This window comes from Anomaloglossus baeobatrachus, chromosome 5, assembly GCF_048569485.1.
Source record: "Anomaloglossus baeobatrachus isolate aAnoBae1 chromosome 5, aAnoBae1.hap1, whole genome shotgun sequence".
Taxonomy (NCBI): Eukaryota; Metazoa; Chordata; class Amphibia; order Anura; family Aromobatidae; genus Anomaloglossus; species Anomaloglossus baeobatrachus.
Genome location: NC_134357.1, coordinates 376,887,661 through 376,902,088, shown reverse-complemented (window position 1 = coordinate 376,902,088; position 14,428 = coordinate 376,887,661). Strand labels below are relative to the sequence as shown.

General features: G+C 46.6%; 1 protein-coding gene across 1 annotated transcript in view; it reads right to left on the bottom strand.

Moving 5' to 3' along the window:
• ZNF385C (zinc finger protein 385C) overlaps positions 1 to 14,428 on the bottom strand; it is a 509,180-nt gene that overhangs the window by 315,511 nt on the left and 179,241 nt on the right. The window lies entirely within an intron of this gene.

The window sequence follows — 14,428 nt, the reverse complement described above, 5'->3', positions numbered from 1 at the left end:
GGCCCACATGCAACTCCTTCTGGAGGAGTGGGAGACCGACATGGCGGACGTGGTGGCTGCTATGTGGAGACGCGAGGTGGAAGAGGATTTGGAGGAGCGGGTAAGAGACCCACGCCCCTGTATTCCCGAGGGATCGGCCATTGAAGCTGAGGGGCCCGGCCTGCCTCCGCTCACCCTGCCTCTCACCCCGCTACCCGTGTTAGCTGCTGCCCCACCACTAGGCCCGCTACCTGCCCAACTGGTAGCGATACCCTGCCAATCCGCCCCGGCGGACCAACCGGCTGCAGACACTCAGGATGTTCCCGAATCGTTCCCGGGGGAACCGCTGGAACCGCGGCCCTGTAATGAAAATGTGCCAGAAGCCCCGGCAGTGATTGTGCCCGACCCCGAGCCCGGGACCGTGGCATGGATGAAAGCCCGGGTGATTCAATTCCACCGTCAGCAGGATCAGATCTTCAGGATGATGGAGCAGTGAACCAACGAGGTGGAGATGCTGATTGCAACTGCCCCGATGTACGGAGGGGGAACGGATGTAGCAGAACCGACTGGTGACCCACGTCCCTATGTCCTACCAGGACCGGCCGCTGCGGCTGAGGGGTCCGGCCTAGTCTCGACCTATGCATCATCCTTGCCGTTACTTCTGGGGCACCTCAGTGTAAACTCGCCTGACCTGCTGCCCCGGGCTGCTGCAGAGGGATCTGATGTGCTGGATGCTGGAGGCCAGGAGGCTGCGGCAGCTGGCGGTAACCCGTCTGGCGCAGGAACAAGAGATGATGACTCCGGCCCCAGCCCCGGGTCCGCTGCTGAGTTTGAAGAGGCAAGTGAGCGTTCCCGCTATGTAGGAGACCCCGTGGTTTTCCATACTCCGCGTACCGGTGGAAATGGGTACCGGGTACCCCTGTCACAGCAGGCATGTCAGTGCATGTTTGATATGCTGGTGGCAGAGGATGGGTCCGCCTCAGCAGAAGAATCTGAGTAAGGCAGTGGAGCACCGTTGCACAGTCCCCGTTGGGACCACCAGGCTGAGTATGTTTACAAGTTTGTTTGAAAGTTTTTGTGAAAATGAAGAATTGATTACCGAACAGTCACCTGATTCTTCTGTGATTTGGAAACCGGCCATTGCCGGCACCGTTGTCCCCGTGGGGACCGTTTGAAAAATATGCATAGGAACTCCTATGGACAAGCCCGTGAACTTGCAGGGCAACCACAGACGTTAGTGGCTTGTAAATAAGTTGTGTTACCGTTACCGTTTCCGCATTTACCGCCACCGGAGAGGCAGGTTGGAGGGAGGGCCCACAGCAGAGCAGGCTGGGGCCCAGCCACCACAGGAACCGGTGGCTACCCTCTGGAGGGGAAGAACAGATCCCGCTCGGGTAACTTGTGCTGGACTGGGGTCAAGGGGTGCTGCCTGGGTTTTAGGGGCAGCATCAGGGCCAGGTTACTTGGGTGGGAGAGAGCGGAGACCGTAACCGTTAACCATTTTAATGTTTGCAACGTTTAAGCACTGAACCTCCCAATGTGGGATGATGCCATAAATTGTATATATGTTACCGTTTTCCCTATCTTTTCAGATAAACAAAAGAAAAATAAAACCGGTGTTGGACGGGCAGCCCGAGGACGGTCTGCGTTTTGCTAAGGGGGAATGTGACGCCCTGGGCAAGCCAGGGGTCACAGGTCACAACATCACATGCACCCCACATTCCCTGCAGGAACATCTAAGCTAATCTAAAATCCTTGTTGCCTTCCTCCAGGGGCTGATGTCCACACCAGGGGGTGGGCCAGGCGGTTGGCTCCGCCCACCGAGGAGTACACAGCCCTGGAGGCGGGGAGAACCAGGCAGAACAGAGTCCAGCTAGGGAAGTGAAGGAGTAAACAGTGAAGTGGTAAAGGAGGACAGTAAGAGTGGCGACAGAAAGTGACAGTTAAGCAGGCCTGAAGCTGGTCTGGGTGTGTGCCCCGGACTGAGACAGCAAGGTCAGCGGATGGCGGTGATAGTCTGCAGGAGGACTGTTTGGAGGTTGCTGGAAGGACCGCGGATGGGTGGTGACCCGTCGGTACTGGAGCAGTATACGAAGAACAGTCAGCACCAGGGCAGGGGCCTTTCGGATCCCGGCAAGGCTAGGAGTCGCCATAATTTGCCAAATCCGTCAGTGAAGGGGACCTCTGTCTCCTAACAACCAAGTCCCGATTGAAGGCAACAGCCCGACCGTGAAGGGGAGACACCGCCACCGCCAGGGCACCAGTTTCCCAGGGCCAGCGCCTGCGGGCAAAGTAGGGCTCCTTCGGCCCAGATTGAAGCGGAGGAGTGGGTAACCGGTGGGGACCCATCGCTACCAAGAGACTTTACATAGGTGCAGGGAAGAGACCATCACCGCTAACTGCAGGGAACCGCAGCACCGTAACCGTCCGAGGGACCCGTCCAACCAGCCGTTTGTTTACCGAGAACTGTGTCATGTTTACTGGCTGAGTGAGTACCTCCGTGCCGTGCGGCACAGCGCTGCCCCTGCGCCCCTGCACCTCCACAGGCCCCATACCCGCCTGTCCACCATAACAACCCCATCACTGGGCCCCGGGAGCACCAAGACCCCTACCCACGGAGGGGCAAATCAACAACTGGCTGCTCAACACCATCACTCCCGGGCTCCCCAGACAGAGCAGCGGTGGTGTCCACTTAATCACCACAACCGTGGGTGGCGTCACGGACAATAAACTATCCCAAAACCCAATCCCCTTTCACTCACGGGCGAGGAGTGCCGCTCGAGTCCCCGGGATCCGGCCCATCGCTCGAGCCACCGAGCAGTGGCAGCAGCAGGCCGCAGCAGCCGCAGCGGCAGCTGGACCCGAGCAGTGGGAAATCGCGGCGTCCCCTCCTCCGCCCGCGACAACTACATAGGGGTTTAGGAGGAAAATTTGCTTTGGTCTTATATTTAAAGACTTTAAGACTTATATTGAAAAATGCTGACAATCACTCCATAAATAATCAATTTTACAATCAATTTTGCCACTGTGAGAAGATTATTTGAACAGGCTAAAGGCCCTCATATACATTAACCTAATATTGATGGATTCAACCGAAGGTCTAACATGTATGGGGTCGCCGGCTGACCGATGGTTGCGAGGGATGTCCGATTTAAACTACCGGTTGCATTATTCTTCCTGAGATAAGCCAACCTGTCAGCTGGTGGCTTCCTCATAATGAAGACTGAAACATTGTTTGGGCTACAAACAATCTAATGTGCATGGCCAACCTAAAGCGGCCTTTACACGCTGCGACATCGCTAGCATTTGCTGGCGATGTCGAACGCGATAGCACCCGTCCCCGTCGTATGGCCGATATGTGGTGATCGCTGCCGTAGCGAACATTATCACTACGGCAGCGTCACACGAACATACCTGCTCTGCGACGTCTCTCTGGCCAGTGAACTACCTCCTTTCTAAGGGGGCGGTGCGTGCAGCATAAGGCTATGTGCGCACGTTGCGTACAGTCACTGCAGAATTTTCTGCAGCGATCTGAAGAGCACATGTGCGCTTCAAATCGCTGCAGAAAATGTCCGTAGAGAAAAAAAAAAAAGCCGATTCCATGCGCTCTGCCTGCAGCTCCTGCCATAGACAGAGCAGGAGCTGCCGGCAAAGCGCACGGAAGAAGTGACATGTCACTTCTAGAACGCAGCACTTCGGGCAGCAGCCAAAGCGCTGCGCTCTAAGACGCCACGTGCGGACGGCCCCTGCACAATCTCCATAGACTGTGCAGGGGACGCAGGACTCATGCAGTTACGCTGCGCTACAAAGCGCAGCGTAACTGCATGAATTACGCACACGTGCGCACATAGCCTCACAGCGACGTCACACGGCGGGCGTCCAATAGAAGCGGAGGGGTGGAGATGAGCGGGACGTAACATCCCGCCCACCTCCTTCATTCCGCATTGCCGGTGGAGGCAGGTAAGGAGATGTTCATCGCTCCTGCGGTGTCACACACAGCGATGTATGCTGCCGCAGAAACGACGAACAACATCGCTAATAAACAGAGAACGATTTCTTTTTCAGGACGACCTCTCCGCGGCAAACGATTTTTACCGCTTTTGCGATCGTTTAAGGTCGCTCATAAGGGTCACACACTGCGATCTCGTTAATAACACTGGATGTGCGTCACAAACACCGTGACCCCGACGATAATTCATTAACGATATCGTAGCGTGTAAAGCCCGCTTAAGACTGCAGATCTACCACCAATTTTTGCCATGTTACCTGAACTGATAAGAGCTTTTAAAGATTTGCTTAACAGAAATCACATGGACCATAGACAATCACTTATAAGATCTGACTTTGATGGGAAAGTTTTCTAGGCATGCTCTGGGATCTGTAAAGCCAGTAGGCATGCAGGAAGGAGGAGGAGGTGAGCTGTGTGCAGCATCTAATGTGACTGGTAGATTCTGTGCTATCCATGTGTGAGTGTACATTTCATACCGTGTTTCCTTGAAAAAAAGAAAGGATCTTATGTAATTTTTGCTCCAAAGAATGTGCTAGGGCTTATTTTTAGGACGTCTTATATATTCTCAAAAACAACAACAAAAAATAAATTAACATTTATTAAAATATAATCATGTCATCACTTTCTGGAACATCAACATTTTGTGTTAATCCAATTACTGGTTCAGATGCACATGTTCTTATCTGATCTGCTATTTTCGTGATGCAGATCCAGTTCCATAGTGGTGGGTACATACCATATTTACAATGGTTTAAATTACCTGCTTAAATTTATTATTCTTTATGTACTGCTAAGTTTACCCCCAAAATAAAGCAGAAACCCCCTAAAGAAGAATTAAACTTACCAGACCCCAAACAATTAGAGTTGTAAAGTGAATGAGCTCTCACATACAAATCTGCTTCTCTGTCAGGTCCCTCTGCACACTACAGTGGTTGGCTCCCCCCAGTTACTGGAAGCAGTATCACTCGGGCAGAGGTATACTGGAATCCAATCTTTTTGTGAGAGCTGCAGTGGGACTTTACAGAGACACAGATCTCTGTGTGAGAGCCCATCCACCATTGGCACTTGCCAACTGTAATCGTTTGGGGTCTAGTGAGTGCAATTTTTTAGGGGGGGAGGGAGTCTGCTTTTTTGGGGGGTTTCTACTTTATTTTTGAGATGTCTGCTTTCTTTCATGAAGAGTCCTGCTGTATTCTTTAGCTTTTTTTTAGCTGCTTGGACACTTCCATATGGAAAGAAGTGTCCAAGGAGCTAAAAAAGCTAAAGAATACAGCCTACTCCAAAAAGCTCAAAAAATCCTACCAGGGCTTATTTTTAGAGTAGGTCTTATTTTCAGGGAAACAGGGTAGTAGTCCTGGTTTTTTGATAATGAGATGACTGCTGAGAAGTGAGCTCTACAGAATGGGAAGTGTTAAGGCCGCTTTACACGCAACAACATCGCTAAAGAGATGTTGTTGGGGGTCACGGAATTCGTGACGTACATCCGGCCTTGTTAGCGACGTTGTTGCGTGTGACACGTACGAGTGACCGCTAACGATGCAAAATACTTACCAAATCGTTGATTGTTGACACGTCGTCCATTTCCCAAATATCGTTGCTGCTTTTGGACGCAGATTGATCATCGTTCCTGAGGCAGCACATATTGCTACGTGTGACACCCCAGGAACGACGAACAACACCGTACCTGCGTCCTCCGCTAACGAGGCCAGCGTGACTTCCATGCGGCTGTTCTCTGCCCCTCCGCTTCTATTGGACGCCTGCCGTGTGACGTTGCTGTGACGCCGCACGAACCGCCCCCTTAGAAAAGAGGCTGTTTGCCGTCCAGCGAACAGCCTCTTTTCTAAGGGGTCGGTTTGTGCGGCGTCACAGCGACGTCGCTAGGAAGGTAAGTATGTGTGACGGCTCCTAGCGATATTGTGCGCCACAAGCAACGATTTGACCGTGACGCACAAACGACGGGGGCGGGTGCGATCGGCAGTGACATTGCTAGCGATGTCGCTGTGTGTAAAGTGGCCATTAGCTAATATGTTGCTTAGTGGCCAGAGTCTGGAAGGTACTGGAGAAAGAATGTATTGCCGCACTGCCACCAATGCGAAGAAGTGTTGATTAATATTAGTAATTTATTTTTATTAATATTAATTAACACTTCTTCACATTGGTAGTAGCGCGGCAATACATCCATTCTTTCTCCAGTACCTTCCAGATTATTCACGTGGAGCTGCAGCAACCACCATTAAATTATACCTTATATAAGAGTTGTGCCTGCGACAACCCTGCCAGGTGAGTTTCAATTTTATCTAACTCCCCATTTATCTGGTAAAGCCCTATTTTGCGCTCTCGTTTTCAGCTTAGTGGCCAGAGTGAAAGTTGCAAATAAGAAAAAGTTTAAAATGAACTTGTAACCAAGAAAATGCAAATCTAATATGCAGGCATCATGTTATAGAGCAAGGGGAGCAGAGCAGAGCAGATTGTTATATAGTTTTAGGAGATAAGATTCAGTATAACCAGTGGTTTCTTTATTTAAACCTCTGCTCTCTCTGGGATTTTCAGTCCAGTGGGTGGTCCTATCAGTTATTGATAGCTTACTTTCTGTAAGAATGCATGCAGAAATAGGGGTCAAGATTTTTCCCCTATGAACTGCAGCCAGCACCTGTCTGCTCTTATATATACCATTCTAGAATATTGTATATGAGTGTCCAGGCCGATCTGTATAACATAAAAAACAGCTTTTATCATACTTACCTGCAGGATGGTCATGTCCGATGGGATCGCTTGTCTCGGTCCGGCGCCTTATTTCTTACTTTCATCGCTGTCCTCCTTCCCTGCTCTATGTGGATGACGAGTCCTAAGTCACCCACACAGAGGACACCATTGTGCTCCTGCACTCGCGCACTTCTCTCTGCCCTGCTGAGGGCAGATCAAAATGTTGTAGTGCGTATGCGTGAGGGAAGTCTTTGACCTTTCCCAGCGCCTGCACATTACAGTACTTTGCTCTGCCCTCAGCAGGGCAGATCAAAGTGCACATGCACAGGAGCACAATGGTGGCCTTTGTGTGGATGACATAGGACGCGTCATTCACACGGAGCTGTGAAGGAGGACAGCGATGGAAGGAAGAGAGGAAGCAACGGACCAAGACCAAAAACAATAACACATACCACCCTCTGAGGCTGATGTTGCTCCATGGTGTTGACAATTAAGGCCCTGTCACACACAGAGATAAATCTGCGGCAGATCTGTGGTTGCAGTGAAATTGTGGACAATCAGTGCCAGGTTTGTGGCTGTGTACGAATGGAACAATATGTCCATGATTTCACTGCAACCATAGATCTGCCAAAGATTTATCTCTGTGTGTGACGGGGCCTTTATTCTGATGGGGATTGCGTGACATTATTATGTTACATGATGCCTGAGACCAATCAGTGGCTCCGCCTTCAGATGAATCACATACATCCGGAGAAAGTGAGTGAAACTGCTCTCTAACTTCCCCTGGCACCAGGGTGGGTATTTCTGTTATTTTTTTATTGGGGGCAAACTTAGGGCTTGAGAAGGGGTTGTTCGAGTAGTTTACAACTCCTTTAACATAAGAACATAACAATAGATCCTTTTCTAACGCTAGAATATACTCCCCATAGTACAGTAATAAGTTTCCTAGAGGGATGGATTGCTTTTCCTACTACAGCCACATGAAGACAATGTATAAGTATAATGACCCCTTAACAGTGGTGCTCCAACACAGTACTATGTACACACCTGGACAGCTAGTGCCTGCTGTATACATTATTATACTATCACAGAAGAGCAACTTAAACAAGAGCTTTGTAATATTCAGAAATATATTACTGGTAGTAGTTATGGAGTGAACAGACTTCAGTAATGTACTTTTTATTACTTTCTACTGCTTTAAAAAAATTGCAACCATGCAATATATAGCCCTGCGGACAAACCACACATTGACCCAGAGCAAAATGCAAATGCCAAGTTAATTGTCCTTCCGTCCGGCGCAGCCTGTTAATAGGGATACAATACTGTCAATATTTCAAAGCATTGCTTAACCCCAGAGCTTTTATCAACCACAGTGTGGAAGTGTTTAGTCATTAAGAAGGATGATGATGGGCACTTATGTGAGCAGGTGTGAGAGAAGGGGAGCTGGACACGCTGATTGTATACATCCACAGCGCTAATGTATGGTTATGTACGAGGGGCTCCCTGGAGTGGGATTAGTTTACGATAGCCAGTGATATGTGTTCTGGAAAGTGATGAATCCATTCTTTGGTGAACTAGCACTGCGAGTAAATGTTATGCAGAGGTAAAAACACTAATGCTATAGAAGAAGCAAAGGGAAAATGTGCGGCAGCGGCACTACGGATTATAGGAGGCACCATGGACATAATGACGGTGAATGAAACAGTCATCCAAGTCATGGCACATGCATCCCTACCCACAACAACAGACTATTATTGTAACATACAGCTATTACATACAGGGTGATGTGCAAGTCCTAGGTTTGCTTTAAACAATTTTGATTAGTAAATTAAATAAATACGCCTACAGGGGTTTTCCCATCTCATACGTATATTGCATATACTCGGATGTTGGTCCATCTTGAAAATGGATGGTGAAAACTACCACTGGAATCCATCCTCCAGTCCAAAACTGTCACTATGGACCTGAAGAGAAGCTGTCATGACCACCTATGAGCTGACCACTGAGTCCACTGATTAGCTGCAGAGTTAGATGACTGGTGGTCGGGACATAATTTCTGCCGATCCAGTAGAGGCAGTGAAACCAGCAATGGTGGAACACTGGCAGGGTTTACAATTGTAAGGCTTTAAAGGGAACCAATCACCAGGATTTTCTTTTATAAGGTAAAGCCAGTGCTATACTGGCACTATCAGGCTGATTCTATACATACCTGTAGTGGTCAGCTCGGATGTATAGGTTTTGAAATCAAAGAAAGTGAAGTTTATAAAATCATCAGCTTCTTGAGTGACAGTTGCACTGGAGCAGATCATATATTCATAGTTATCCCCTCCTCCTGTTAGAATTAGCATAAGTGTTATATAAACGATTCACTTTGTCTAGCAGGACCTGTGGTGAGGTCCGTCATACCCATGTGACCAGAAGGGACGGGGCCTCAGCCACCAAAGCTGGATACCAGGTCACATGGGTATGACCTCACACAGGTCCTGCTAGACAAAGTGGGTCGTTTGTACAATACTTATGCTAATTCTAACAGGGGGAGGGGATAACTATGAATATATGATCTGCTCCAGTGCAACTGTCACTCAACAAGCTGCTCATTTTACAAACTTCACTTTCTTGGATTACAAAACCTAAACATCCGAGCTGACCACTACAGGTATGTATAGACTCAGCCTGATAGTGCCAGTATAGCACTGGCTTTAGCTTATATACGAAAATACTGGTGATTGGTTCCCTTTAAAGAAGAACTACTTAAATAAAACAGTATATAAAATAAAACCAGCATATACTAATCTTCTGGACTGGCACCATTCCAGACACACACATGATATGTGTTACGGGGGGCTGTCTGATAATAACCGAAAGGAGTATCAGACAGTCAGGGTCCACCGTGCAAAGACTTTGCTGCAGACTATGGCAGAGTGCAATACCTCTGTTAACTCACAGAAAGATATAATAAGAAAGTAAAGCAATTCCTCCCTTACTTGGAGGGTGTGTGGAATGATCTCTGTTAATAATCACAGAGACAAAGGCAATGTGTGCGAAATGGCACCTACCTAGGTCCGCTCTTCTAGTGGTGCAAAAGAGACGAACAGCAGCGTAAGCCGCACAAAGCTCCTACCTGCGTTCGCTCCACTAGTGTGCGAGGACACGAACCACTAGATATGGCACCTGCCTAGGTCCGCTCTTCTAGTGGTGCAAAAGAGACGAACAGCAGCGTAAGCCGCACAAAGCTCCTACCTCTGTTCGCTCCCCTAGTGTGCGAGGATACGAACAACTGCCAGACGCAGTATAAGGAACGTTACCCTAGCGGCAACGTCCACCTACGAGTACAATCACAAGGCCCAGCCAGACCATGTGCCTCAGGCACCTGCCTATGTCCGCTCCCCTAAGAGGTAAGGATACGGACAGCAGCCGAAGCTGTAAGGTATAAGAACGCTACCCTGCCGGTAGCGCTCACCTAGCATAGACAGAGGAATGCCTAGAGGAACGCGCACAGAGCGTCTACTCATATGCATGAACCAAGAGGACTGAGCACCATGCGGCGTGTGTCAGGGTCTTATATAGACTCTGTGCCTCATCCAAGATGGAGGACACCAGAGCCAATCCGCTTCCAGAACGACAGGAGTGACGTCATGCTGGCCTATCACCGAGCAAGACGTCACAAGCACATGACCAGCGACCAATCGGCATAGAAGGTGTCAGAGACATGTGACCTCGTGTCAGCGATGATGTCACCCGCACATGTGCAATGGCTCCAAGATTGGACTTAGTCTCCGGCGCTCGCACATGTGCAGTAGCAAGAAATCTGGACTTAGTCTCCAGCGCTCGCACATGTGCAGTAGCAAGAAATCTGGACTTAGTCTCCAGCGCTCGCACATGTGCAGTAGCAAGAAATCTGGACTTAGTCTCCAGCGCTCGCACATGTGCAGTAGCAAGAAATCTGGACATAGTCTCCAGTGCTCGCAGCAACCGTAACAATATGGCTATGTCCCTTGTGAACTGCAGCCAATCAGTGGCCAATGATACTCCTTCATAATTGTTTTGCCAAAGGGAAATGTGAGCCATACAGCCCATCAGTGGGCACTGATGGTCTGTAGTGCTAATGTGACACTACAATGTCAAGCAAGCGCCCGTGGACAAAGTGTTGAATTTGATGGAAGGACACTAGCCTGGGAAGTGAATATATGCTGCTTATACTTTACATGGGGCAGTGTTACATGGAGTTGTCTAAGTAGTGGACAATCCCTTTAATTAGTGATTTCCTTTATTACGTGCCGAGTTCTCCTTTCGCGCATAACTTATATACTTATTCCAGATGTCACACATATCTGGCTACTATCAGGAAACAATAAACATGTATGGATAGTTACATTAAAATTCACTTTAAAGCTATGGCTCTCAAGCCACTAGATAAAAATGATAGGCAAAATATGTGTTATATTCCCAACCAGTGCAAAATATTATCAACGACATGGACAAATATCAGCTGCAGACTAACTCAAAAGGCAGCATTTGTAACAAGATGTCCATTGTACCTTCTGCTCTGATCTACTTCATAAAAACCTTTCCTTTCACACAGTCAGGGCCAGAGCCAAGAGGCATATAAGAGAGCCTGTCTAATACTGGGAGAGAGCCATAAAGATGTATTTATACAGCAAACTCATTTCAGGGATGGTAAACCCAGCTCCTTATAGGTTTCCTCATAATAAAGCCCTTTTATTTTTTCTTTGCCTCCATTTACCTCTAGACCGTGTTTATTTTCCTTCAATTAGGCCACTGACTTCCCAGGGGAGGTAACTTTTTCCGTCCTGTTTTGAACAAGCCTAGAGTCAGGCCTCCCGTAATTACTTGTCTTAGTAAATTAGGGAAGTCTAGTGAAAATAACAACAAGGACCTTACCTCAAGCACCCGTAAGGGACATTCGTCATCCTCACTACGATGGAGCAAAAAAAAGGCTTTTTTTTAAGATACACTCTTTTCGAATGAACATATATACTCTATATATATATATATATATATATATATATATATATATACAGTACAGACCAAAAGTTTAGACACACCTTCTCATTCAATGAGTATTCTTTATTTTTTTATTTTCATGATTCTGAAAATTGTAGATTCACATTGAAGGCATCAAAACTATGAATTAAAACATGTGGAATGAAATACTTAAAAAAGTGTGAAACAACTGAAAATATGTCTTTATACTCTAGGTTCTTCAAAGTAGCCACCTTTTGCTTTCATTACTACTTTGCACACTCTTGGCATTCTCTTGATGAGCTTCAAGAGGTAGTCACCGGAAATGGTTTTCCAACAGTCTTGAAGGAGTTCCCAGAGATGCTTAGCACTTGTTGACCCTTTAGCCTTCACTCTGCGGTCCAGCTCACCCCAAACCATCTCAATTGGGTTCAGGTCTGGTGACTGTGGAGACCAGGTCATCTGGCGTAGCACCCCATCACTCTCCTTCTTAGTCAAATAGCCCTTACACAGCCTGGCGTTGTGTTTGGGGTCATTGTCCTGTTGAAAAATAAATGATGGTCCAACTAAACGCAAACCGGATGGAATAGCAGGCCGCTGCAAGATGCTGTGGTAGTCATGCTGGTTCTGTATGCCTTCAATTTTGAATAACTCCCCAACAGTGTCACCAGCAAAGCACCCCCACACCATCACACCTCCTCCTCCATGCTTCACGGTTGGAACCAGCCATGTAGAGTCCATCCGTTCACCTTTTCTACAAAGACACGGTGGTTGGATCCAAAGATCTCAAATTTGGACTCATCAGACCAAAGCGAAGATTTCCACTAGTCTAATGTCCATTCCTTGTGTTATTTAGCCCAAACAAGTCTCTTCTGCTTGTTGCCTGTCCTTAGCAGTATTTTCCTAGCAGCGATTTTACCATGAAGGCCTGCTGCACAAAGTCTCCTCTTAACAGTTGTTCTAGAGATGAGAAGGTGTGTCCAAACTTTTGGTCTGTACTGTACATACACATACAGCAGGTGAAATATGTATTGAACACATGACCCATTTTCTAAGTAGATATATTTCTAAAGGTCAACGAGAAAGAGGAGAGGTTGGAACCAGCACCAATTCCAAAAATAGGGTAAAAAAATCCTTTTCCTTCATTAATACATTTTAAAATCCATATATGAAGACCGCAGATGGAAAGTTCAGGTCATAGACTACCTATGTCCTGAACTTTCCATCTGCGGTCTTCATATATGGATTTTAAAATGTATTAATAAAGGAAAAGGATTTTTTACCCTATTTTTGGAATTGGTGCTGGATCCAACCTCTCCTCTTTCTCGTTGTTCATGATATGCTGGCTTGGACTAACCAGCGGATCTCGTGCCCCCCTGGAATCCTGCAGTATTGGGTGACAGGTGAGCTGTTTTTTCTTCGCATATTTCTAAAGGTACCATTGACATAAATTTCTCACCAGATGTCGGTAACAGCTCTTCCAATCCACACCGACAAAGTAAACAAACCATAAATGTCAATTAATTAAACCATGTGTAATCGAAAAATAAGAAGTCAACTTGGCACTCATGCAGAATAATGACATTTATTTCAAAATCCAAACATAAACAGTATAAACATTTCGGTTATAATAATAGCACTCTGAAGCTTGATAAGCTAAACCACAGCGCACACTAATGAAAGTCCAAAAGGCCGAAACGTTAGGGCCTGTTTATCTTTGGATTTTGAAATAAATGTCATTAATCTGCATATGATTGCCAAGTTTACTTCTTACTTTGTATAGGATTGGATCCTACTTGTGCACCATCATCAACTGGAGGTGCTGTGATCATTCTACTAATAATGAAAAATGACACAGGAAAAAGTATTGAACACATGAAGAAAGAGGTGTGAAAAGCCATGAAATGTCATGACACCAGATGAAATCTTTCAGTAATTGGAAAAATATCCTGCCACTTAGTGAAAAATAATATCAGCTGGTGCAACTGATGGCCTATAAAAATGTGTCTCATTACCTAAGTGCCACACAAGAAACATCATATGATAGGTAAAACTAGTGAGCTGTCTCAAGTCCATCGCAACCTTAGAACATACTGATGACATTGTTACATAAAAGTTTCTAAACTACTGAAGGTTCCAGTGAAAACTGTTGGGTCCATAGTACGGAAGTGGAAAGAACATTTCAATATAAACCGACAAAACTACCAGGTGCTCCCCACAAAATTTCAGAGGAGGGAAAAGAATTATCAGAAGAGTTGTTGAAGAGCCATGGACCACCTGTGGAGAGCTACAAAAAGACTTGGAATCAGCTGGTACAATTAATTCAAAGAACGGTCTATAATTTTGTTTCTGGTGTGCTTAGACAGGATTTTGGTCTTGGCCATGGAGGAGAGGTTGGAGTATGATTGATTGTGTGGGCACGTGTCATTTATACAGGTAACAAGTTCCCACAGGTGCAGCTAATACAGGTAATGAGTGCAGAGTAGGAGGGCTTCTTAATGAAAAAATAACAGGTCTGTGAGAACCAGAATTCTTGGTTGTTGGTATGTGATCACATTTTTTTAAAGTAAAAGCCTTAATTTTACTTTAAAAAATATTCAGGTTTCATGTTTATCCACCCTTTGGACTGACAGCACTGTAGTTGTTTTCAATAATAAAATTAACCATCAGAAATACAAATTGCCCAATAATTGACTGGCTGTGTAGAAATTCCATTGTTCACATGAGGTTATTAGGCTTTTCTTTTGATCTTAA